This window comes from Phasianus colchicus, chromosome 2 (genome assembly GCF_987193195.1).
Source record: "Phasianus colchicus chromosome 2, bPhaCol1.hap1.1, whole genome shotgun sequence".
NCBI lineage: Eukaryota > Metazoa > Chordata > Aves > Galliformes > Phasianidae > Phasianus > Phasianus colchicus.
The window spans coordinates 19,375,940-19,403,163 of NC_143437.1; the positions used below are offsets into that span (position 1 = coordinate 19,375,940).

The 27,224-nt window shown below is 37.2% G+C and overlaps 1 long non-coding RNA gene across 1 annotated transcript; it reads right to left on the reverse strand.

Annotated features, from left to right (window-relative positions):
* Positions 1 to 273: 273 nt before the first annotated feature.
* LOC149918879 (uncharacterized) lies at positions 274 to 25,804 on the reverse strand. Its single transcript, XR_016464628.1, has 3 exons — positions 25,744 to 25,804; positions 5,083 to 5,170; positions 274 to 396 (listed from the first exon to the last, which is right to left on the reverse strand). It is a non-coding gene; the product is annotated as an uncharacterized LOC149918879 (long non-coding RNA).
* Positions 25,805 to 27,224: the final 1,420 nt, after the last annotated feature.

Below are 27,224 nucleotides of genomic sequence, written 5' to 3' on the forward strand. Positions count from 1 at the left end.
TCACTACTCTCAAATAAAGCGTGTTTAAAAAAAAAAAAAAAAAAAAACAACAACTGAATTTTACTTGTTTGTACACCTGAATCATATACACTCAGGTATCATTTAATTTTAATGGCTCTAGCTCTGCACGCCTACCTCAGGAGTGTGACAAAAGAGCTATCTTTTTTTTTCCTATGCCTAAATGATCCCCAAGATTTCTTTCCTAGGTTACCTATCCAACTGCTATTGGATAAAAACAGTTGGAATATGCTTTAGATACAGTTACATCTCTGAACAGATTTTCTTTTTGCAGTTTTACTCACACACAAATCCGTGGCCTCCGGAAGCAGATCTTTCACAGCAAGTTTGTGGAGGAAAACGTCCCTGTCAAACTTACAATCATGCATGAAGAGGAGTCTATAAGAAAAATGATTAGAGTTGTTGGGGGCGCAGGGACTGTGCTAATCCACTGTGTTGTAATCTTTTATAACTGCACATTCTCCACAAAATCATATATTGCTTTTAAAGAAATAATCTCAAACATCCACCTCTCAGGTATTTACAAGTTTTTTTGGTGGTTGACCTTAATACTTCCCTGTAATAGAATCTTCTATTTCTGAAACAGAGAAAAAGTAGCGCATTTAATTAGTGGCAGAACTAAAAGACCCCATGTAATGGGGCAAATCAATTTATTGAAGGAGCTGGTAATCAAGAAAAATAAGTGTTTTGACAGCATGTTCCACAAGTCACTGAATTTCATTTAATCTTCTAAAGAAATCTGTAGATTTGGAATAAGCACTGTTTCAGGCAGACATGTTCTTTATTCAGTGAAAATTTCAAAGTACTTATTTTGCCCAAAATACAGTTTTTCTGTTGACCAATATTAAAACTAATTTCTGCTAATATAGGTTTTTTAGCAAATGCTTATAAAGTATATGCTAGAACAGATTATAAATAATAAGAAAAGTAGCTGCAAATGCACAGACTAAAATTACTTTTCATTTTTTTCAATTAAAGTCCATAACAAGAAAATAATGCTGTCATTTAGTTCTCTAGGAAATGGTTTGCAAAATTGCAGTTAGAAATAATAATAATCCACTGCTTTCTTGCTGAATGCTTTTGCTTTGCTTTCCCTAGAAATATCAGAGAAGTTGTGCTGGAGCGTTGTGTGCAGTGTTATAGATACCCCACCACTTGCCTTTATAAAATGATGCAGATACATTGCTGCAGGAAAGTTTTGTTTGGCTACTATATATGCTTATTATTTTATTTACTTTTTTTACTAGCACCTGAGTTGTATGTTTTGTTTAAGGGTTTCTTACACCTTTCAAAAATGTTTTATTTTGTGCCTGAACTACATTCAAAATGTGTGTGTCACAATTGTAGCGGCGTGTGTACTACTTTAGCTATTGTTTGCAGCAGCCCCGTCCTTCCTCCTGCTCCATACAGTGATTTGATAAGTGAAACATTTTACTAAAGGGATTGGAAATGGAAGGAGAAAGTCTCTTTGCTGCTGGCAAATAGTCTCCATACCGGAAAAGTTTGCAACTTACTGCTGTAGGATTAAAGATGCTGCACGGTAGGGTCTGAGGCTGTGCTGTGCTGGTGGTAAATCATAAAGCAGCTGAACAAATCTGCACCTAATGAAAATTTTCTGTTGAAAATCCAGCCCGTGTTCTCACCTTGCATTTCACTGTGTTAGTGATGCTTTACAAAGGAGAATAAAACTGATTAGCCAATTGTTAATCCAATAATTGTAACAAATAATTAGCTTTGTAATAGTTAGACAGAGAAGCATATAGAATAAGAATTACATAAAATATGAACTCTCTCTTCTCCCTCCTCCCTCCCTTTCATGTTCATGATTACTTGGGTAAAAATATCTTTTATGTGAGCTTCCAGACAGTGTTTCTTTCTTTTCTAATGAAAAAATTAAAAATAAATAAATTGGAAACCTAATACAATTGTGAACTGAACACTAAATAAGAATAACGAGGACATGTTGTTTTCTTTGACCTTCTCCTCATTATCTCTTCCTCAGGACATTCATACCTTGTTGTGACCCTTTGTAATTTCTCTTTTATTATAAATTGTTAATACAAAAATGCTGTGGCTCATGAAACTTCAAGTATGAAAATGCTATTCACTTCAGAAATAAAATCAGATTGACGTGGCAGAAGAAAACACTTTTAAAACTGGTGAATATTCAGCTCTGGATAGGATTCCCTGCTGCTTCAACCACTTATTTCTTAGGTGCTTGTCAGCCAGAGCATCAATTCACTGCAGTTTCAAAATTTAATGCGATCTTTTGTATTTCAAATTTTATGCGAATGTTTGTACTTATATTGAAGCTATGCAATACAACGTTAAACAAAATGCTTAAAGCAGAAACAAAAAGATTATTCAGTTAAGGGGGACAGAGCCAGCTGGACTGGATGCTGTCCTACAAGCCCCCGTGGGATGAGGTGTACAGGCTGTACCTTGGGTATTTGGGGAAACAATGAGCACAAGAGTAAAAGGGCCCTGGGGACTCCTTTTGGCCTGGCTCTTGCATTTGAGGCCCTCAGAACTAAAGCCTCTTTCATCGTTGTCTGGGTTCACCCCCGTTGTTGAGACCAGGCAAACTCAACTGAGGTGCAGTGGGAGGCTGCAGCTTGTCCCCGCCTTGTCACCTCCAAAAGCAGCCACTTTGGAGTCTCCCCTCATTTGCATAGGGAGATTTAATTTCCATCCCTTAAATATGACGAATTGCTGAGATTTCCTTCAGTTAATGCTTTTAACAGCTCCCAATAAACTTCATTAATCAGGCCAGCTCTAGGCCCAACGTGCAGCCTGGAAGCAGCTAATTTGCCTGATGAGCCCACGACTTTAGTGAATAAACAGGTGGATAAGCCGAGGGTTTTATGGCCTTAATTACACTCTAATCAGTTCAGCGCTTGGCGGGCAAAAGGGAAGAGGGGAAGAAGAAGGAGGCGGCAGCAGCAGCAGCGAGCGTATTTGCTGCTGCAGCAGCGCCTCAGCCGTTCCTTTCCGCCTTTGCTCTTGCACTCTCCTCCCTGCTTCGCCTTGCCAGACACTGCCTCTCCCCTCCTTCCCCCACTGTCGTTTTCCCTTCTTTCTCCTCTTTTCCCTCCCCACCAAACAACTGTCTGACGGAGGGAGATGCTGCTCCCTCTTTCTTCCCCTCTCCCCCCGCATCCCCCATCGCTCTCTCCCCTGCTCCATATTCTCCCTGTCACAGTTAGGCCGCCTGACAAATCACTTCAAGGGCAACCTAACTTTGAAGGACAAGACAAAGCTTTAGCATATGGTCCAATCCCCAGATGTTTGCCTCTCTCTCCTGCTCTCTCTCCCTCCCCTCTAGGAAGGGCTACTTGGGAAGCCCAGTATTTGTTTCTGTTTTATTTTTTTCCCCTCTCCTCTCCCTAAGTTTTGGTGGGGGTCTCTAACCAGCAATGAGGGATGCTTTTCCCTTTACAGCCTCCCAGTGGAGGAAGGGGCAATGATGAGGGAGGAGGGAAGAAGCAGTGATGCTTTTTTGAAACTTAATGATGTTTTTCACAGCATTGGCTGTAGAGGTCTTACAGCTGGAAGAAAAGTGTCACCTCCATGCTCCTTGGCCACCAAGGGTAGCACCCAGGGGATGCAGGGTAACTCTGGCCTGAGGGAGGGAGCCAGGGAAGCAACACTGGGGACTGTGGGGTTGTGGCAGTGAGCTCACTGCAATTCCCAGCCGTGTTCACCTATCAGGGTTTTCTCCGTGTGCTTTGTCCTTGAGTAGCAGGGTGTTGTGCATCCCAGGCCATGGAAACTAAAATGGCTGTGCTTGCACCTGCTGGCTACTCTTTGGAAAGAGAAGCTGTTCATCAAGTATGAACAACACATATCCACACACACCTGAACAAAACCCAAACTTAACAGCAACAAAAAAGCATCACCATTTTCAGATGAACACTGGATCGTGTAACTGGCTGCTAAAATTGGCCACAGGACTTAGAAGAAAATGTATCTTTTCAACAAACTTATCATAAGAAGGATTTGTTTGAGCATTTCATCTCAGCTGTCAAAGACATATTAAGAGAATAAAAGATAATATTCCCCAATACTCCCTTCTTCGTAAAGTTTTTCATCCTGTACACGTAACAGGTTTTTTTTTTTTTTTTTTTTTTTTAAGTCTCAATACTATCACAAAAAAAAATTGATTTAATCTTTGTTCATGTTCAGAGGATTTAAACATCCCTGTTATTTTGGAGGCTGTGATTTTTCATTTGCAATTTGAATGAGTGTAGCTACAATGACTATTTATTTTCTCACTGGTATGTTAAAAAGGACTTTTCCACAACTGTATAATAAGTAACTACAGTGTATGATTCACTTCCATTAAAAAATGGCTGGTGTATACAGTTAACTGCTGTGTATATATTATAAAGGAAAACACACAGCATTCTTTACAGATTAATTCAGAAGGTATTTGCTTTAGGAAAGACAACACTTCTTGCACACAAATTTTTAAGGTGATTACCATCATCTTTTACTTGCCATTGCTTAAATCTTTTTTGCCCTAAAAAACTGGGGCAATGACTCTTAAAATTATCAGTGTAAACGAGACCTTTGAAGAAAGTTACACAATATCCCATCTTTTCATTTTCAGTGTTTTATGGCTGTATGAACCTCAAGTGCACTTAGTGTGAGCTTTTTGCGTCTTGCTGTTATGATAAAGTGAAATTCTGACACTTAGTGTTGGCTGTAAGTGAGAAGAAATGGATGGCTAAAACTTGCAGTCTTTACTTACTGTACCCTGATTAAATTGCTTGCCCCTTAATAAAATTACATCTTGTCTAGTTACATTGCCTTGATAGAACTGGGGCTGTTGCTATCCTGCTGTTCATTTCCAGGTCTGCGTATTGCATTACTCTTTGGTAAACAAATCAAATTAAGACATTTTTTAAAATGCAAGAGACTTCCTTTTTCCCCCACAAGTTCTCCAAATTCTCAAAGTGGCCCTGGAGAAATACAAATGCACAAAGCGACAGGCGAAGCAGGGCCCATGCTCAGCACTCAATCATCCCTTGTCACAGGTGCAGCCACTATGCATTATCCTACCGTGATTGATAGAGTGGGTTTGTGCAGACTGGGGGAGCTGGGCATGGCTCAGATGGGGCCCTGTCATCCTGGCTCCATTTCATGCTACCTGTAGGGGAAAGGGAAACTTTCTTGGGATTGGTGGCTCAGGACTATTCAGATTATTTTTTTTTTCCCCAGTTAATGTAAAGGTCATATTCCCTATAAGTTAAATGTAGATTCTAGCTTTACATGATAATGATAATGACAAGAAAAGAAGTCCAGAGCCTACTTTCATCAATAATAACAATGAAGAAAAAGTTCTTTCATTATGTCAAACTTTCTTTTAATCATTGGTTTTAGTTTAGAACTTATTCAGTGGGCAGTGTACTTGAATATTTTCCCTTATCGTCTGATGAATTTATTCACCAGTTGCCTGACATAAGGAGCACATTTTTGGTGCAGTGCTGCCCTTTTAAGATGCAACTGATGTCAATGTTACTGGTGAGAAAAACAGCGTAAAATAAACAAAAGTAGATTTTTCTCTGTAAAACTCAAACTTAATAAAATTCTATTCCCAGTATATAACAGGTGACTAGAAAGTCTACCAGAAAGAACTACTATTGCTCTAGGACATAATGTAATAATTTATGCAGTTAGAATCTTTGACACATTTTTGTTCAACTGGGGAGAATAGTTTAGATTTCTTTGCCTATGATCATTCGAGATCCTGACTAATTGATGTAAGATCAAAGATGACAACAATCTCACCAGTATTATGTAAAACTTACGATATCCTCCAGTTCCTTCATTTCTTTCTGAAATGGCCAAAGGCAAAATAAGTTGCATAAAAGGTCTCCAGTTTTAAAATGGAAAATTTCTTTCCCTGGGAATTTTATATGATCCACAAAGATTTTTACCAATGTTTACAAACTTAATAAAAATGAACATAAAAATATGATTGCAAGTGGTCCTGAGGGAAAGCAGAGCCTCGTTTTGTTTTGAAGTATTAAAGAATTACAGCAATATGGAATGACATTTAAAAATGTGATTTTAAGATCTAGATTTCGTGATCTAGATTTACAGTAATTATTTGCTGCAAGGAGCAACTAATTGATGAATCCTAATTTGTCATCCTGTGAAGTCTTCCCTCCCCCATTTCCTTTCTGTGGGCAAAAAAATGCCTTGAAATATGAAAGCAAGGATGCTGTATTTTACATCAACAAAAGAAATGGTGATAATCACTTCCTACTACAGATTGTTCTTTTAAATAATCTTAGTTTATTTTTCTGGCTTTGTGCTATACTATGATAACAAAAATGCAAGTTAAATAAATCAACACTGATTTCAGCCTATCTACCCTGTGCTATAGTTTGTGCACTTAAATAATTTGCAAGGAGTTTCAGCAACCATGCCAAACCAGCAATTATCTACATTCTTACTCTTACAAACATGAGAAGACTGTTGTTTTTTTCATGAGTTTTTTGTTGTTGTTGTTGGTGGTGTTTTTTTTTTTAATAAGAAAGGAGTATCTATTACATTATAGGTCCTTCAGAGAAGAAGGAAAGTAACAAACTGATCATGTATTGGGATAGATATTTGCAAACAGACACAAATTCATATATAAATGAGTCTCTATGTTGTTTTATAAATATACAGTCTAGATAGAAAGATCACTGAAAGCATCATTTCTTTTCCTGTCCCTCACCTATCTTGCAGCATTTTAAAATATGTTCTTGTTAAACATTGTTTTCAGAAAGAATACTTACCTGTGGTTTAAATCATGCTTTTGCAAGTGTGTGCTACCTAACTGTGTAAAAATGTGAAGCAGCTTCTTAAAAAATACTTATCACTATAGGCTAATTAACATCACCCTGGAATAGTACATCGTAGCCAATTCAGTGAGCCCTGCTTTACAGCTGCCACAAAGCAACAAGCAATAGTTATAAAATGCTCACATATCAGGATATTCCTTTAACATCTCGTTTATTATCGTAACATGAAAAATGTCCCCTTCCATTTATTATAATATCACTGCATTAAAAGTCTTAGTCACAAAGAAATTATTTGTATACACACATACAAAGATGCAGTTTTCTGGTAGAACAGAGAATTTGTCTAATGTATTATCTTTCACACAAATGAAATGGGAGTTTGTTAAAAGGAGGAAGGCTAAAGTTGAAGAAAGAGAGCTGAATGCAGAGGTAGAAGATGATCACTTGAAAGAGTAACTAGGAGGTTGTTTGATTTTTTTTTTTCCCCTGTGCTTTATGGCTATTTTCTGTTGGCAAATGTAGGCAAAAAGCAGCTATAAACAAAGACAAGAAACACAGACAAACAGACTCACATAAGCACAGGTTGAGAGTCCATTGCCTTTATAAACATATGATAAACCCAGAGGCAAAAACCAAAGCTGCCAACACAACTACTAAATTAATCTGCCAAAGAGCCAGATGCTGCAGCTGGAAAAGCATTTTCATTGTTTTAGCAGCTGCATACTGTGATTGCTATCCCAAAGGGGGGAGAAGGAACTGGGAGTATGGTTATCAGCTAGATGGTAGTCAGTTACCTTTCTCTATGTGCATCTGCATGTAGGCATATATGTAAGTAGCACAGCAATTATTTTGACGAGTGGAATGTACTATTTTTGATATTTTTTTTCCCCAAAGATTATTAACGACTGTTAAGGGAGTCATGTTAAAATGCTGACTAGTATTTTCTTCTTTTTTTTTTTTTTTAGAGCTGTTAGCTAAGAAAGGTATGACTAACATTCACTTGCATGCATTATGGTAGCCACACAACCACATAACCTTACGTTCCACATCCTCCACCCCTGCCCCATGCATGAGGGATTTTGATTCAGGAAAATGAATCAAGACAGTCCAAGCATATTTTAAGTTATGTTTAATGACTACCAGCCTGCACAAGGGTGCTGCATCCAGATCCTTAGGAAGCTCAGAGGCTAAGGCTGTAAGCATTACTCATACAGGGTCATTTGTGAGAACAAGGATGACTTGGGCAGCCTGCATGGCATGCGGCTCCCAAGGCTGCAGGAGCCACCTTACTGCCTGTCTGCATCAAACAACAATGGGAAGCTGAGCAAATCTGCCTCTGCAACATGGTCCTTCTACCTGTATCAAAAAAGGAGGAATGGGAGTTCCCATTTCAACTCTTCTCAAGCCTGTGGTTTGCACATCCATAGCGCTCAGCCTAGCTTACAGAATGGCCATGCAGCTCCTTCTAGAATGAGGAGATATATATTTGAATTTACAGCGACTTCAAAGACAGATGCGTGTAATTTATAGAACTGGCCCATGCACAATTAAGAAACATAGTAGCTGGACTGGTATTCCACTTCTTTTTCTAAGCAGCAGCACAGATCTGTGCTCTGAAGTAATGAAGAAGCCTTTATAAGAAATTAGAGTTTAGAAAAGTATGTACTACAGCCTCCTTGGCTAGATAATTACATTTTTATCATTATAATGACCTGCCATACTAATAAAGTTGTTGATTTTTTTCTCCTCAAAAAAGTTCATCAACCCTATAAGGGAAAGGACTAGGGAAAAAAAAAAATCAATTGAAATCATTATTTCATAGGCTAGATTTTTTTTTTTGTTAAAGTGATCATTTAAGTGGTCATATATCATTTACATACTATTTGTACCACAGAAACGACACATTAAAAATCCCAAACTGAATGAAGTGTAGATACTGGCTGGCAATACTGCATGTATATCCATAAGTAACTGCTTTTAGAGAGAGCAGAATTAGGTATGTATTTAAGATATTAAAATAAAGAATCTGAAATAATGTTACATGCATTAGCTTTCAAACTTGCCTTGTGAGCGTAGGAAAGGAGTTCTTTGCAGAGGAATAGTTTCTCATTTTCCTGTTATCAGTTTTTACTGGAAAATAATGGTGTTCAATATCTGATACTGAGTAAAAAGGTTTCTTTTAAAAATAATGGTCCACAGAGAATCAGGGCTCCACCAAATTTAGAGACAGCAATTTTATGTCTATCTGTCTAATGGTACAGTTAACAGATTTTCAGTGAGAAAATGCTGTTTTCTTATATTTTTTTCTATTTTTTCTATTTTCTTTTTTTTTTCCCCCTTTTTCTTTTTCCTCTATTTTTCTCTTTTTTTCTAGGTTTAGTGACTGCTTCATTTTGTTGACCCTAAATCAGTCATGTCTTAGCCCAGTGGATGCAAAGAAATAATACGCAAAGAAAAGGAGAAGGCGACTTCCATAGGAAGTCGTGAGGCAGATGAAGAGCTTTTGTTCACCATTGGGTGGAACAGTTGTGTCTCCCAGTAGGCTGAGCAGGCCAGCTGATACATCCACAGGGGACGGGTGTCAGGCTGGTGCAGGTGTCAGTGGCTGCCGGTGAGTGATTGCACCATCAGCCTCCTACCGTGATCCATCATGCGGGCCCAGCCGGTGAAGAATCACAGCCTCAGCAAGGTGCTGAGCCCAGCAACATATCATTAAACAAGGTTACCACCGGCAGATTTGTTCCCATGATCAATCTGGTCGATAACCGTTCCACCTCGCTGTACATTTTCCCCCCTTTAAAGCATAAGCAAGTATTATGAAAATGGTGTCAAAACAATGTAAAGCTTGAGGGAGACTTCATTTCTCCTGTGGCAAACTGTGGGTTCCCTGTAAACCCCTTAAAAATCATGAAGAATAAGCTTTCTGCAAAAATTTGTCCTGAGAGTCATCCTCTGAGCTCATTCATATTTTATGTCTCGGGGCTGGTTATTTCTGATTCATTATTGGGTGGAATTTTTTTTCCTTAAATTTCCATCCCCAGAAAGAAATGTGTGGATTTGTATTACGTATTAGGATCTGGTGTGCTGTACAAACCTTCCATTTAGATTCATTCTTAAGCAGTCTCTCAGAGGAGAAATGTAATGGTGAACCTATTTCTTTTAATGCTTCATTTTAATTCTAGTCTCCTGTATTAACAACCTGCCAGATCTGAACAGATCTCCTCCCACTGTGCCTCAGTCATCATCCTCATGCTTGTACAAACATCCAGGCTCACAAAGATCCCCATGTTTGTACTCACCCAAATTCAGAAATCTCCACATACTTGCCAGGCTGACCACTGTTTCTATTACAACAGTGGGTATCAGTGCCCTGGGCAGAAACTGTGGGATTCAAGTGTCCCTCAGCAGATAGCAGGCCAAAGGGATGTTTTATACAGGCACGACAGGAGAGACGAGGACCAAATCAGAGAGTTCTATAAACTAACAGGCAACAGCAACCAAGCTAGCTTTCTCCACAGCAGGTTGCAGAGCTTTGGGAAACACAGGTGCAAAGGAACACAGAGCTCTCCCTTCCTCCACCTGTTTTCACTAGTGTAGTAAAGTCATATGCTCTGCAGAAACACAAATACATCTTATGGAGGGACTGAAAAACTACACGCATAGAAATGGCAACGTAGACTTGAGTTGGTGACCCTTTGATAGTCATGCCAATGACCACCTAAGTAATTCTGCAAATTTGCAGAGCCAGGCAGGCTTTTACACCTTTGTGTGGTAACAGGTAGATCACAGGTGTTGTTAGTCCCCATCCTTGCACATAACTATAACTAAGTTATAGTTGTCATGTTAATATTTTGCAGGGTCAGAACCAGACTGTATAATTTTTCAAGTATTTCTAGGTGAAGCAAGAAGCCCAACTTTCTGCAGAAAGAATCTCATAGTTTTCATCTGAAGTATTATTTTGAAAATAGCTTCATTACATAGATAAACAAGACTAAGTGAACACTTGTGCTGCGTACCCTGCTTTGTTTTTACTACCTTCCATTCTTAAGGAAAGAGAGGCTAAAAGCAATCAGAGAAAGAATTCCAAGATGTGTGTTTCCTTTGGTTTGACTAAATTAGTTTTAAAAGTTTTCCCATATAGACAGCTTGAACACACCTATGAAGGAATGGCTGTTGCTAAATCTGCCTGACATTCTCATCAATAACGGTAAGATTGAGGACTGGGGGAAAATATGACACACATTTTCACATATACTCTGCTCTGGATTTTCACTCCAGGCCAAAAATCATCCTGGCTTTAGTATCAACACCTACATCCAGACTCAGAGCCTCCAAACAGTGGATGCTTCATTGCTGCTTCAGTCTTAAGGGCTCCTCAACATTACAGGTGCCACAGTTTCAAAACCAATGTTTTCCTGTGTACCAGGAATCTGTCCTCCTTTAGGCCCAAGACATTTAAGTTTTGTCTGAAGCATATGATTATGCTTATAGCAATTATATGGCAAAATAAGGCAGTAACAGTTTATTCTAGTAGGATAGAAGCTGTACAGAACAACAGCAGGTAAAAAAGGAAAAGTTACTCACCCCTTCCAATAACTCCTGACAGCTCATGAGGAGTGCAATTGCTAGCCAGAAAAATATTACTCCCTTGGTTGCTAATTGCTAATGAGGCTGAGGAGGGGTGGATCCAGGCTCCATCCCTTCTGGTCATGCAGGTGTATTGTATGCACCTGAGTTTTCTGGGCTAGCCACACTTTCTCACCTGGTGCTCAACCATTGGCTCAGGCTGCAATCTAGCAATTCCCCTGCAACAAGAAAATATTGCTACAGACCAAAAGGTTATGTAAAGCCAAGAATATATTGTCAGCATAATTGAAATCTTAGCAGTCTGCTCATATCATTGTTATTAGTATCTTAGTCCAGATTCAACAGCTACAGAAAAAGAAAGAATGAAAAAAAGAGAGAAAGAGACACAATGAAAATTTTCTTTTGGTAGAACTCATTCAAACTTAACAGCCTGGAAAGTATCACTACCACTCTAGAGAGGTGGGCACACACAGAGCACCTTTATTCCTTGTCGCTGCAGTATGAAAGTGTCTAGCTTGAACTAAATAGCACATAAATAGAGAGTATAGTACAGGGTGGTGTGAAGGTCTTCCCCCTTTATCTTTGTTCCCAGAAGACAGTCTGACCTTGAGACATCCAAGGTCAGGCTGGATCAGGCTCTAAGCAGTCTGATGTAGCTGTAGATATCTGTGTTTATTGCAGGAGAGTTGGATCAGATGACCTGTAAAGGTCATCCAACTCAAACAATCCTATGATTTTATGAAAGGATATGAATGTTATCTCACATCTCAAATGGATACTTCTTGTTTTGAGAAGCTCAACAGCTTATAAGGAAGGCAGAAGCTGTTCAAGCCCAGAACAAACTTCAGAGGCAGTAAGATCTTCCGTTGAGAGATGATTATGAAATAGTAGGAAGAAGGAAATATCTGTACCTGTATCATTTCATCCCTAGCAAGACCAATACTTCTTCATTCTATGGGCCGTTCTTTGGGTCCTACTCTGAGGCTCACACTTGCTGAAACTGTGAAGCTGAATACTAATAGTTATGGGTTGCAACACTGAGTACTGTGATGAAACCCAAAGCATGCCAGATCTTTTACAACCCAGTGAATCATTTCTGAATATAAATTGCTGAATAGCCTCTAGGTGAGGAGAGTATATATGGGTCCTGATTTATACCCTAAAATCAAAGAGGAACCTTCAGTAAGCTCATAAATGCAGGAACAGAGTAAGTGGCTCAAGGTGAAGATGAAGTTTAAAACGAAGGTTGGGCTGGTCCAAATTAACTTCAGTCTGGTGGTTTATACTGTACCAGTATCTGAGCTGCTCCTGGAACACTCAGTGACTTAAGGTGGCCAAATTCTAGGGAGACTGAGAAGTCAGCAGTACATCACTGGGGTCCTTGAATAAGATACTGGCTTTGAAGAGTTGGTGGAGATCACCACATGTTGCAGGGAGGTTGGGATTTTGGGTCTGGCTCCCAGTGAGTATGTAACAAACTTTATCCTGGATATTACCTAATTTATTAACCTCTACTCAAAATTTTAGGTAAATCACCAGTCATAATGATGATTTTTTCCCTCATTGGAGAGCACAGGTATTTCTCCATATCTAGACTGATAAGATACCTGGTATTTTCTAGGCTAGCTCTTAACTAGAAGTCTTATTAAGGTATTAATGTACCTGCCTTCTTATTTCTGGTGAAGTAGAAGCAGAACTAGAACTTCTCTCCATCTCTCTTGATTTTTTTTCGTCCTGAAGTTCATGAAAGTGGCAAGCAATTTAGGAGACTTACCTGGATTATGATATTGGTTTGTTTCTGATAAGTTTTATAACTTTTTTTTTTTTTAATTCACTTTCTTAATTTTTAAAGACATTTCACTGTATTCAATATTTTAAAATATTTCCTTAGTTCAAAATAGGGTCAGGCACTATACACACTTGTGCATTGTAAAGGAACTTTCATATTATCATGTTACAGAAATCACAGTGATAAAGGATTAATCAGTTGTGTGTTTATTTTCTGTTTGTTTTCCTGTTTGTTTGCTTGTTGTTTGTTTAACCTACAGTGAATTCAGCTTGGCAATCATTGCTGGTAAAGCCCGTATCAAGACCTCATCCACATGATCTGCCAATAGTGGACTTCTAGCCTGTATTGATATATGCACTAGAGAATTGATTGCCTGCCTAGGTAGATAAGAACATGTATTGTTCTTCAGTGGGTGTAGTGCATTACTCTTTCCTGGCTAATGTGATCTCAGACTCCTTCTCAATAGCATAATTCCACCAGTCAAACCAGATGACAAAATATAAATTTTATGGACTTGTAGTCCTCAATTTATAATCCTTTGTAAAAGACAAATATGGATGAATGAAGTTTCCCATAATGAAAAAAACATAAAATTTCACAGTCAGCTGAGGTTCTCTTTTTTGATGTGTTTCTCATGGTCATTCTTTTAGCTTTTCTTTAGATTTAATTTCCTTCTTTTGACAGTAATCCTGTGATAGCAGATCTAATTTTTCTGTTAGTTAGTAAAGAGTAAGTCCCAGAACTATACAAGATATTAATGTGGTTAACTCCTGGATGAGTTATGGCTTCAGTGCAGCATCGGTTGTAGCTTCCTAATAGTCATGAGTGATTCTAGTAGTTCAGAAATATTAAAGATTGAAAGAAAGACTCGTAATTTAACTTTTCCAGCTAATAAATGGTGAATAGTTCCATAAAAGTGTTAGAAAACTAAATTATATTTACTCACATATTTTTATCTGATTATTTTTTTCTTTATTTTAAGTGGAAAGACATCATGAAAATCTTATTCATAAATGTTTTTGTCATAATCACTGTACATACGTTTCTCCACGTATTCTCCATAAAGTTATTTCTAACTCCTTCTTTAGAAGGGTAATTATTTGGATCCTCATCCCAAAATGTCAACACACCTTTAAATCTACAAAAATAGGGAACTTCTTTATCCCATTTACTTGAACATTATTCAAGGCCAAGGTAAAAATTTGTTTCCATATACTCAAAATAGCATTGCTGCATGACTTCATACCTCAACCCCCTGCATACTTCACAATATGCAGCCCACAAATCAGAAATTCTTCAAGAATAGCTCCACCACAGCTTAGGTAAAATTTATTCTCCATGGAAATTTTTCATGAAAATCAATCAAGGAATTTTTCAGATTCAAGTGGCCTCTACTGCTCACCATAAATTTAATTCCCACAGAGTATGATACACTCTGTATAGTGTCTCATCCTATATGTATATTTGTTTGCTTGAAACCTTGATAACAGTGAGCAATAACACTCAATAAAAAGGGTAAGTGCAGAAAATTATTGTAATTAATAAACAATTAGAACCTACAATTAACATCTACAATGAATTTTTATATTTTTTTTTACTACACATTCTGAAAATGAAGAATGCTCATTATTGGCAAGGGACCATATAATTCCAACCATTTTTATTAAGCTAAATTCTCATGGAAGTCAGCAGGGAATTCTGCTGAAAACAGAATGGACCAGTAAGGTCTGTGGAATGGGCTGACTGAGGAAGAATACTGCTATTTATATGGCCATTTCACAGCGCTTGTCATTACCTTTCGGTGCCAATGAGGTTGCAAAGAAGCAGGACTGTGAAAGATGTCCTTCCCAGAGGTGGTACATCGCTCCATGTTAGACTTCGTAGACTATCACGTCTAGTTTGGGAACTGTTTCTCAGCCAGGAAAGCCAGAGTCTGTTTTTTAATGACATAGTCTATAGATGTTTATCATCAATGACATTGAGAATTGAAGCTACACGACCCATATATATAAGATTTCAAATGGCTTAATTGCATTCTTAAGGGTATAGTAGTCAATCAGCTGCAGGGTTGTTAATCAACACTCCTTAAGATGACTTCTATTAAAATATATATATATATTCTTCTAAATCAAGACAATGTGTATCAGTAACACTGAAGTTATTTTGAAGTTATTCTTTTTACTCTCTGTCCTCCACCTCCCTCCCTACTTTTCCCAAAACGCCTCAAATTTGTTAGGGTTTTTGCAATAGGTTGGCTCTGAGATTCTCTACAGTGCTGTCAAATCCAGTTTCAATTAATTAACTTCTTAAATATCTTAACTTGCACAAAACCTGTGAAGTGCTGCAATACCCTTTAGTCATTGCAGAAGATTAACTGAAATTTGAAAATCTTAGTATCCCCTAAGTGTTAAACGATTCTAGAGAAAGCTATTAACCGTGGCTGGCTTCAACACCCAAATCACGTGAATTCTTCTGTTTTCATAACAGTGAGACTGAAAAAGAAACAATTAAACAATATTGAAACAAAATCTTTAAACCATAAGAGGATGAACATAACAGAAAGATCTGACCAGTTGCAATGAGCTTTACTAACATAAAATAAATCTGTATCAATATCAGCTCCTGGATTAATCTAGTCATATTTTGGAGTTTATTCCTGTTTTACAAAACATTTTTCTATTTCCATTTCCTATCTGGGGAAATGAAATAGACCAGAGTGAACAAAATGTTCTGGTATGCCACAATAAGTCTTCAAGCAGATATACCAGAATCTCCCATGGAGAGAATTTGCAATGCAATAACAGTATTCAAAATTCTGTATCAATACCTTTGAATTCCCATTTAAACCATAGCTCATACTTGCATAGGCTATGGACTGATCATGAGAAAACAGTCAAACTGACCGTCCACAAAGTTCCCTTTGGGGACGAATAACCTGAATCAAAAGGGAATACATTAACCATTCACTAATTTCATTTCTAGTAACAAAAGATCAGGACTCATATATCCTAGGTACCAAAGATTAAAACTTACATTATTAGAACAAAGCAGCTGTACATCAGTCTGGTTTAACTGTGGAAGTTTTGGGAAGTTCTAGTTGGAACACACATGGATACTGAGAAAATGCCTGAGATTCAAAGGAAAAATGGAGAAATAAGTTCACTTTATCACTGAGCAGAGAGACGTTCAGCAGCGAGTTATGGGCAGGGTTCACTGATGAGCTGTATTCAACGTAGCTCCATAAAAGAAAGACTATGCTGTACATGAAAGACTGCTATGCTTGTCCATTTAGACATAATGCTGAGCATATTCTTGGAACACAACAATTTATTGTAAGGAAAAACAATGTTAAGAAAAATCACATAACAAGGTAGAGTTCTGGGAAAGGGGATTAAAATGTAAATAAACAGATATATCTTCTAGATGACAAGTGAGCCCAGTGATGGAAAAAATAGGAATAACAAACGATTGATGAATGAAATTAATTGATATCTGAGATTCAGAAGATGTTTACTTGCAGAAGGCAGATATCTGAAGTCTGGAGGAATGCATTTTAGCCAACTTTTGGCACAGTAGCTTCTTAGAAGTGAAAGACAACTCTAAAGAAGCAAAATAAATAAATGAAAAAATGCAGAGATTCTGACTTGTAAAGTTATTAGTTACTACCAGCCTTCTTTATTAAGATAACTATCCTCATGGCTTTCTGTGCATGTTTCACCTACATGATATTCACATATTTTTGTCTCTCATAACAGAGAGAGCCATAAGCCTAGCAGCTCAGTGCCCAGCAACAAGACCTTCCTTAGCTAGACAATGTAATACCAGCTTGGGGTTATTGAAGTGCGTAGATATAGCCAGGTGGCTTATCAGAGACCTTGAACTTGGTACATGATTAGAAAGACTGCTTGATACTTTTATCACAGATGTTTCTTAGAGTGTTCTACCTGACTTGGACTAAATTCTTATCAACAAATTATTCTACTTACTGATTAAAATCAAACGGACCATTAATGATTTCAATTTAACTTTTGAATTGCAGATATAAAAAATTAAAATATTTAATTAGCAGGATATAAATAAGTTTGATATTTGGTCTTGGTGTTTTATCATACAGAATTTCATAGCACAATAGAGCACAGAGCAAACAAGAAAGCAACAGAAGCAGGGAGTGGTAATCTATTGAAGGTATGTAGAAGGATCATTTGTTCGCAGCATCTTAAGCAGTCAGTGTTTTGAAGAGTTTACAAAGAATCCCTGCAATTGACTTGGAATCTGTCCTTGCTGTTGCTTAGGGACAGTTTTCTGTTTGCAAGAATGGACCATCCTAGTCCTGTCTTTACTGCATTAAAAACTGCAAGTAGTGTGCCACTGATTTGTTTGCAGAATATACTTGTCTTCTTGTTCCTACATCCTGGCAAGCTGTAAACATTCTTATTTATTTTTTTCTCCTTCTAAATCTTCCTCTTTCTCATTTTTCCTCTTTTTCTTCCTCATTCTCTTCTTTATTTGCTCCATCTTTATTCTGCATTATATCATATATGAATATACAGGTGACTAATTTCTAATTATCTTTTCTAATACAAAATTCTGCATGATGGGATTTTGCATTTTTCACAATCTTCATTACCTGAAGCAGAACAGTGGAGAGAAGAATACAACTTAATACATAGAAGGTCATAAAACATATTCATTGGCTACACTAGATGAAAAATTCATATTCATAATATTCAGGAAATTCTATAGTCTAGTTACCCTTTTCTCATTTTTCTAATTCATCTGTGAAACTCAAAGATGCAGGAAACATAGGAAAAAAATAGGCTAATACTGATTTAGTTTGAAGAATGATAAAATCAGAAGTTGATGTAGGTAGAATTTATGAAGACTGCACCTTCATATTTAAGACATAAACTAATTAGCAGATGAGGCCAGAAAAGCAAATCTAAGTCCATTCCTGACCACGTGACAACTGGCAGGTATCCTACTTCATAAATGTTTTAGCTAGTTTCAATATGTAAATTTTAATATTTTGAGTTTTTTACTTTTATTGAAAACCTCTATGTTGTTTAAAATTCTTAGAATGACAAAATAGAAACAAACACTGAAAGAAATATGATACTGCCAATTTGAATGCTACCTAAACACAACATAACCTCTCCCCAGGCCCAGACATTCATGGTTATGTGTTAATCATGTTGTTCTTGTATTTGACGCGTTCTTAAAAAAACTCTTTGCATACATGCTTCTCCACTGATGCGTAAACCACGCTAAGTGCAGAAATAATTGCAATGGATGGTGGTAAAGAGGGCTCAGTACATATTTAGAAGAATTTCATATGGACAGATCATGTTTGCTGGCCATTAAACCATGCTTTGTATTATCCCTGATACTTCAAGTCACAGAGGAGCTCTCCCCATGCTTTTTCTTGTTTGTTTTTCAGGAGGCAAAATCCAGGCAGCTGGTTCCTGTCCTGTGATCACATTGTTGGCTGTATTTTTTCTCTAGTGTATCTGTATGCTGTGCCAGCCAAAATTTACCTACTACTGCTTTCACACAGACCTCATAATCACTTCAACAACATATGCCAAATTTTATTGTGTACCTTTTTCATGAAGAAATTTCACACAGTGTACATCCAGTTCATACCTATCTGCCTATCACTGAACTTCCTACACCAGCTTGGTTAGTCTGGGAGTTAGGAAGGTAAAGTTCACTTCACAACATCAAATGAAAGTTTTGAAATTACTGAAAATGTGTAGAGGCATTTCTGATTGTTTTTGAAGAACTTGAGTTTAAATGCTGATCATTAGATCATCAGTAATTCAAACAATAGGAGAAAAGATCAGGTCTTTAATGAGCTCTCTAATTCAATTTAATGACTGCTATCTAAATTTAAGATTTCACCAGGTATAACTGAGTGTTACTCTTACAGGAAATACATTCTTCATGTTTTGCAATTATATTAACTGCTGAGTCTCTTCCAGTGAAAGTGAACATCCAGTGTCTCTTGGCTATCTATACAGTGATCCTTTTTTAAAGCAATGTGTTCTGTCTATGATCTCATCTGTCTGAATCATAGACTTTCAGAACCATTTCTTTTACCATTTATGGAAAGAAAGTTTTATGAGAGACTTTTTTTCTAGTAACTTTAATTTGAAATAAATATTGTGTCATTTTCTCTGCATTTTATTTGTATTGGCTACCTATAGTTACGTATGCAAGTTGGGTTTTTTTGATGCTAGTTATCTTAATGCTCACAACCTGTAATAAAGAGAAGAGGTAATGTCTTTAAGCTGTGCGGGTGGGGGGGTCCAGGTTGGATGTTGGGAAAAATTTATTCTAAGAGTGGCGATGCACTGGTAGAGTCTGCTCAGGGAGATGATGGAGTCAATGTTCCCAGGGGAGTTCAAGAATAGTGTGGATGTGGCACTGAATGACATGGATTAGTGAGCTGATGGATGATTGGACAAGATGATCTTAGAGGTCTTTTCCAACCTTAATGATTCTCTGATTCTAAGGAATAATTACTGAAAATTGACACTGAGACATTCAACTTTGAACAGTCATAAAATTTAACTCAGACATCCAGGATGTCAGATACTAAACAGGCAGAGTGTCATTCCTGACCCGTGAATAGAGACTAAGCTGTGAAGAGTTGTAGTATTTCCACATGTTCAATATAGCCCATGCTTCTCCAAAGTGGAGATCCATGCAACTGGCAGGAAGGAGAAAACATTTACCCACATGTAAGGAAGACTCATTTGTTTGCAGCAAGGAATATGTACATATTCAGGCTCCCTTTGTTGGTATACATAACCCCTGATTTGGAGGGCAGATACCTTTCTCTTTACAAGCCCAACAGAAAAAAGTACTGTTTGAGGTGCTCAGCCATGCATCTCATTTGAGCAAAGAAATACATAGCACTGTAATTCTGATGGGATCATAATTACTTACATGGAAGAGAATCATTGAGATATGGGACATACTACACTGAGGCTGCGGAGAGGTTAGAAGTTTTGACTTGCCAATAAAAGTCCCATGTAAAAGTCTTCAGTTACTATAAAAGCCAGTGATGAAAAATCTAAGAAAGGACTAGATGTCACAGTGGTTAATCCTCCTCTCTAGTATCTGACCTCTGTAGGGCTGGAAGTAAAATAAGTTAAATGAACTCTGCATAATTCCTCGTGGTTATCTGTCACAAAGCCACCTCATGATTCAGCACTAGTGTCAGACTGACTGGAGGAGGCTCTGCTGCCAGAGCAAAGGGCAGCAGCAGACCAAGACCAAAGCATCACCCACAGGCAACAGTGGGAGGGGAAAAGACACTTTATCTTTTTTTCCACCAATGTTTTTGGCTCTAAATGCTGGACGTTTGAGAATGCAATCACTTGTCATACTCCAACTTTGAGTATTTTTCAGTTTTCAACGAGACCCTAAGAATCACATTGCAGAGGGAAGGGTGTATTATAATTATAAATATCAATAGTAATAAAAGTTTATTAAAGGTCATTAAAATGAAAGGGGATGGCTATAGATCTCATCACTCTGAACTGACTCCCTCCTCTTGTGTTAATTAGAAAACTCAGATAATGGTTCTAATGGGGGAGTGCAAGGGAAATTTAATTACGAAAGTTTAATGGGCCACTATCTACTTCCTGCCAGATTAAAAACTGATGATTTACACCATTTTAGATACTACTGTGGGCTCTCTAACAAAATATGTTGCAGCACAAAGAGTAATGCAAGAATTCACCTAGAATATTTTGCTCACTTTAAAAAAAAAAAAGCAATCTCAGAACTGAACAGTAACAAGAGCTCTGACTACCAAAACTGAGAGAAACTACAAGCAGTATTAATTTATTTAGTTCAGTATTCATTATGACCAAATTAAGAATGTATTTGCATAAGTAGAAATGCCTGTCCTGAAAAATAAAAAATAAAAGAAATAATACCAATTTGAATTAGCTTTGAGATCATTTATCATATATAAAGAAAGTCTGGAAAGGTAACATTGTTAAATTTGAGAAATTCTTGGATTGGAAGTTTTGTTCACAAACATGCTGTCTGGCTCTTCAGTCCATAGTCTACATCTCATCAAATTTCTTGTCTGCTTTAAATAAGATAGGCATGTAGAGAACTATTCTTAGTTAATATTTTTGTCTTAAAACTTCTGTTAGACTTTAAGAAATAAAGACACTTAAGACATGTGAAACAGAAGATCAGTTGGCTTTAAGTTCTTATGTCCAAGTGCCCTAAATATTCATATTATGGGGAGTTGCAGCTAATCAGAACCCTGTAATTACTCACTTTTTGGAGAAGGTTGCAAACTGGCATCTGAAATACTGTTTTTTTTTTTTTTTTTTTTTTTTGAAAAATTAGCCTTAACCATCTCATAAGGAGCAATACTTCAACAAAGTCTGCATATAAGCTTTAGGAATCTTTCTTCAACCTACCTTCATTCCTGCCTGCTGTTCCTATCTAATTCCAAGGTTTATACTTCAATTCCACTTCTTAAAGAGAGGAGATGTTTAGTGAAAACACTAGATATTATTCAAGTAAAATTCTATTTTTTTTTAAATTAACTGTTGAAAGTTCTTTATCAAAAAGAGGAACAAAAAATTTAGTGCGTCAAACAAAATATTTTTTTAAAATACGTTAAAAATAAGAGAGGGAAAGAAGCAGAAGCAGCAATGCCCAAAAGCAAAAAAAAAAAATCTAATGTACTCTGTTTCCTTTTCTGGGTAGGTTTTGGTGTCCAAAAGTTGAGAACTCAGCATTATAAAACCAGAGCTGGTTGTCAGCTCTAATTTAGGTGGATGTAGACAGTTTTATACAGCAGCTTTGTGGCCTGGAGCTGTCTGTCTTGCAGTCAGAGGCCCACTGTGTCAGCTGCATGTCCTTGAACATTTCAGGTAGAAAATAGCTCTGGGAATTGCCATCCTCTTGGACTTCAGGTGTGTAAACAGTCTCTTACCTTGCTAATTTATTAGCAGGTAATGAAACATTAAAAAAAATAAAAGCTTCAAACAGTGTTGTTCATATTTTTCAAAGATCTTACGCCACCTGGGTGTATACAGGTTGATAAATACTTTTTTTTCTAAAGAAATATTGTTTGCCCTCCTGCTCTGCAGTTCGGGTCTGTTATCATACCTATCCATATAGCACAGCTACCTTCAGAAAACTAAATTGAATTAAAGCTAAATACACTTGCATCAACACAGGATCTGCTCTTAACTGAGCTTAATAGGCTATATATTTTGAAGATGCATCTGAATTCATAAATAGTGTAAAAAGTAGGAAAAGGCACTGTACATGGCTAGACTTCACTTGTCTGGATTTTAAATATGCAATGCTGAATTGATATCAAAATATCGAGCGGACATTTTTAGAAATATAATTCAGAATAGCTCACCCAGGAATATTTACAGGTTTGTGTTCCATTTGCAGTGGATAATTGACAGTTAAGATCTGTAAAGAATTAGTACATACCATTATGATAATCAAACCTCAAAAAAAAGCTTAATCTTTGAGAAGTTACAGATTTCATAAATGCAGCTGTTAGAACTACAGGACTGGCAATTTACAGAGTGAGAATAAGAGACAAAGAAAAAGAGAAAAAATATTTAAGTTGATTTCAAGTGTATTGTTAATTTTTATTGAGATCCTTTATTTGATTAAAGTAGTTCCATAATTAGTCTCAATGCACTAATAAGTTGTTGTTTTTTTCCAGACATTTAATAAGGACTATTCATTCTCCAAGGGGATCACAACCTGAAATCCTGCTGAAAGACTGGTGCTACAACAGAGGACAAAGGGAGAGAAAAAGAGGTGAATTAACTGGGAAAAATGCCAGTTACTGTCTTGATCACATGAATGACCATATGCTAAATGACACAGTAAATGAATGAATGCATAGTGTTGATGTGGTTACTTCTCTATTTTCTTTCTTGTTTGATTATACAAGATGCAATTGTTCCACATGGCAGAAAGTCCAGTGCTTTCTGTGTCCACTTTTGTAAGAATAACTGGAGTGCAATCCAGCCTTTGAGTGACACTTATTTTACTAAAGGGATTGAAAATCCTACAAAAGGGATACAGAGCTATGAATTAATGGCTTCAACGATCTGAAGTATGATGGGCCAGATCCTCATCTAAATTTGATTGATGAAGTTAATTTAACACCATTAACACTTTATGTCAGTGGATTTGTCTAGTAATACAAACCAGGATTTCCCTAAGAAGAGAAGCCACCGATCTTTTCTCGGCAAACCCTGAAAAGCTAGACAGTTATTTTAGCATAAATACAGGTCTGGCAGTGTTTATGCTCTGATTTCTGTTAAATCTTGGGATAAGGATCTGATCTGCAAGATGGTGGGCAGCACTCATGTACTGCTCAGTGTGTTGGCTCCACCTGCCAAATCCACACACAGATGTTACACATGCTTCCAGCTGCGGCTTCAAGTGGAGAACTGCAAGTGGAGAGTTTGGCAAAGGCTAAAGCATAAGATGCAGGCTCCATGCTCTTTTTTAAGCAGAAGAAATCCAGAGACCTGGATTTGGAAATCCAAAAACAGAAAGAGTCCATACAGTGAATAGATACCAATATGGTTGCTATTCTCTTGAGGAGATTTATGTCAATATTTTCAGGAATTTCTATAGACCACTCCGCTTTTTTTTTTTTAAATATATAATACTTGTGTTTTTTTTTTTAAATGTAAATAAATAATGCTAAATAGATACCAGCATCAGATTCAGATGTTTACTTACTTATTGTCATCCGATTCTGTGACAGTGTCAAAGGAAGGGATGAATGCACAGATAAATACAAATATAAGAAATGAATATGAATCTGCTCTGCCCTCTCATAGAGAAACTAGTCGAAGAAGGTCACTCCTGCATAATTTCAGATCATTTAGACTGAAAATTCTGTGTGAGGAGAGTCACTTTTTGTTGTGGTTTGTCCAACCACAGGAGGATTGCCAAAAAGAACTTCATTGTTAATCATGAAGTCCAGGGCTTCTCAGAAGTCAAACGGCAGGAATATTTTTTCATTGCATACTGATACTGAACAAACATACTATTAGACAATTAAACAAGTTAAATAAAAATTCTGTTCTTTCAGGGAATTATTCACATATGTGCTGACCTCATTTGAGGAAGTAAAGCATTTCACATTTTATTACCCAATGTGTCAACGAAAAAATACTCAGGTGATATCTCATTAATGGTTTCATTTTCCCCAAACATTGTACAAAGTCACTGCAACGAATGCCAACTCAATCTACCCATTTGATCTTATATAACCTTCAGGGAACATTAATAAAATTCTGATTCAGATTTGCCCTCTGTCAGTCTCTTTTTAGGCATACAGGTGCTTAAATGTCCTTATATCCTACTGAATGGGACTTAGGCTTAAATTTAAGTACAAATGTCAATACTTTTCTGGACAGAGATGCTTCCTGGAATGAAGGCTTCTGTATCAGAATAAACATACTGCTTGATAAGAGTGTACACAGAATTTTGATTCGGGTTTACACATCCCATGGTATCATGAGGTTAGAAAATCAAACTGCTAAAGCAGTTTAGCATGTTGTTGTGCAGACACATGTTCTATTGTTTGCACAGTTTCCTTCTTTTTAAAAGACTCAGTATGAATTATAAAGTAATTCTAAAGATTTTCAAACATTTAATTCAAGAACTGAATTTTTTTCAGTGCTGGAAAGAGAGGAAGAGCCTTTACATTTCTCTTGCAATTCTCTAGCAAAGGCATTTAGGACTCCCAGAGGAAGACTGGAAAAATCTATCAGCTATTGTAGAAAGTGCATTATAGTGGAAGGAGCTTAGCATGAAACACATGCAATCAATGATGGGATACTTGAACTTTGCTTGTACAGTGATCTCCCTAGGGAAGGTATTCTGTAGGTGTTGAACTACTTTTTCTGAGATCAAGAAGCCACAGAAATAAATGAAAGTTATATATAAAGAGAGATCTGAACAAGAATGGAAGACTCTGGCAGGCTGCTCCTGACTGCTATGATTTAGAGTTGCTGAGGAAGCTGGAGTAGCTCAGTCACTGGACATGTGGGATGTTACCACATGCCCAGCAGGTAAAAATTGATGGGGACATTTGAAGCACAGTGTTCTCTGTTTTGCAGGCACGCCTTTAGTTTTAGCACATTCTTTGTTTCATACATGCAATAGGGAAATAATAACTGAAAACAGTTCACATAAAACCTTCATTTTCCACCTGTAACCACACAGGTCCCATGAGCTATCCTCACTCCCAATAGCAAAGCTTTTGTCCCTCTTCTAGCAGCTTCTGAGACTGACTCAGTGATTAGAGCAGAGGAAGGGACAGAAAACCAGGACCGTGTTACTTGAGCACCTTACCAACTGACTGCTGAATTTGGCTGCACATTTAATATTTTTCCCCAGTTCTGGTGAAACTTGTAACCTTGTACAATCAATGAACATACAGATGCTATAATTATGAGATATACCAGAGAGCTTAGCTACATAATTATTACACCAAAGCAGAAAAGATAGGATGCTTACCCATATCCTAGGCTCACTTGTGAAACTCCAGTAGAGTGGATCTCCAGAAGAGACCCTTCCCTACTGGTAGTCAGCTCTTAAATGGGTCTAGGAGAGGTGGAGCCAGGCTCCACCCCTTCCGGCAGGAAGGTGAATTACCTTCATCTGTGCTCCTTTGGCTGACCCATTGCTTGCCTCGGGTGATCAATCAGAGGTTCAGGCCATGATTCAGCAGTTCCCATACAGTTGTACACTACCTTTTCTTACCAAGTAAAATGGAGGGAATTCCCTTACAGATTCATGTTCAAAGGATTCTCTTTGGAGCTGAAGATGTTGTTTTTAATCTATATGCCTATGTTTTTGTTTAGGGTGATATACTGTCATCTAAAATCCTTTAATATAAAGAAAAGAACAACCATGATCTTGCAATTATATTTTTCCTTTTTTAGCGTTAGACAGAGGGAAAGTCAGACTTTCAGATTCCACAATCTGCAAAATGCCGTATATTTTAGAATAACTGTTTAAAAGGATGCTTTAATTGCTCTCTACAGCTTCCTGAGGAGGGAAGGTGGACAGCAAGGTGCTCATCTTTTCTTCCTGATATGTAGTGACAACATGTGGGAACAGATAAGAGTCAGGAGAGGTTCAAAATGGATATTAGGAAAAACTTCTTTACCAAGTGAGTACTTGATAGGCTTGCATAGAGGAAGCTGATGCTCTGCACTTGTCCATATTTATTTGGATAATACTTTTAATGATATGTTTCAACCTTGAGTTAGCCCCAAAGTAGTCTGATAGTTGGACTTGATGATCTTATTGGTCCTTTCTAACTCAAACTATTCTATTCCAAGTATCCTCCGCTTGACTGGACATATTACACTTTGTGTCTCATCTGGTTGAAATTCTTGGGCAGGTAAGAAGCAGAGAGCAGTGGAGAAGTAGGAAGTAGAGAACAAGTAAGACAGTGTCTTGTTTTGGAAAACACCCCAGAAAAGACTATTCATGCAAAGCTTACAATATAGATCTTTGAAGAGAAATCATAAGTTTTTAATCTTTTCCTGAACATGGAAGAAAATTACACTGGAAGTAACAGCTATTGACTTATTAGAGAGAAAGGACCAGAAGAACTGCAAAGTTTGACCATATAATTTTAGATTAAATTTAAATCTAACAACTTAAAGTCCGTGCCTTTTTCTTCTGCTTTATTACTATTATTATTTAATTATACTTTACTTGCTGGGCAGCTTCCCGTTCCCTTTGAACTTCCTATTTTGAAACAGTCATGAACTGTGATTTTTTCTACTATGGCTCTTTGTACAGATGTAAACATCAGCCAAGCACTCATGAGGAGGAAAACATCAGCAAGAAAGTTTCCCAGTGAAATTAACTGCTCTATTGGAGAAGTGTTTCAGAAGGTCTTAAACTTTCTTCTCTACTTTCTGACCTGGTCAAAAGGATATTCTTCTCCTAGACAGTGATATTAATGACTCTGCCTCAATAGC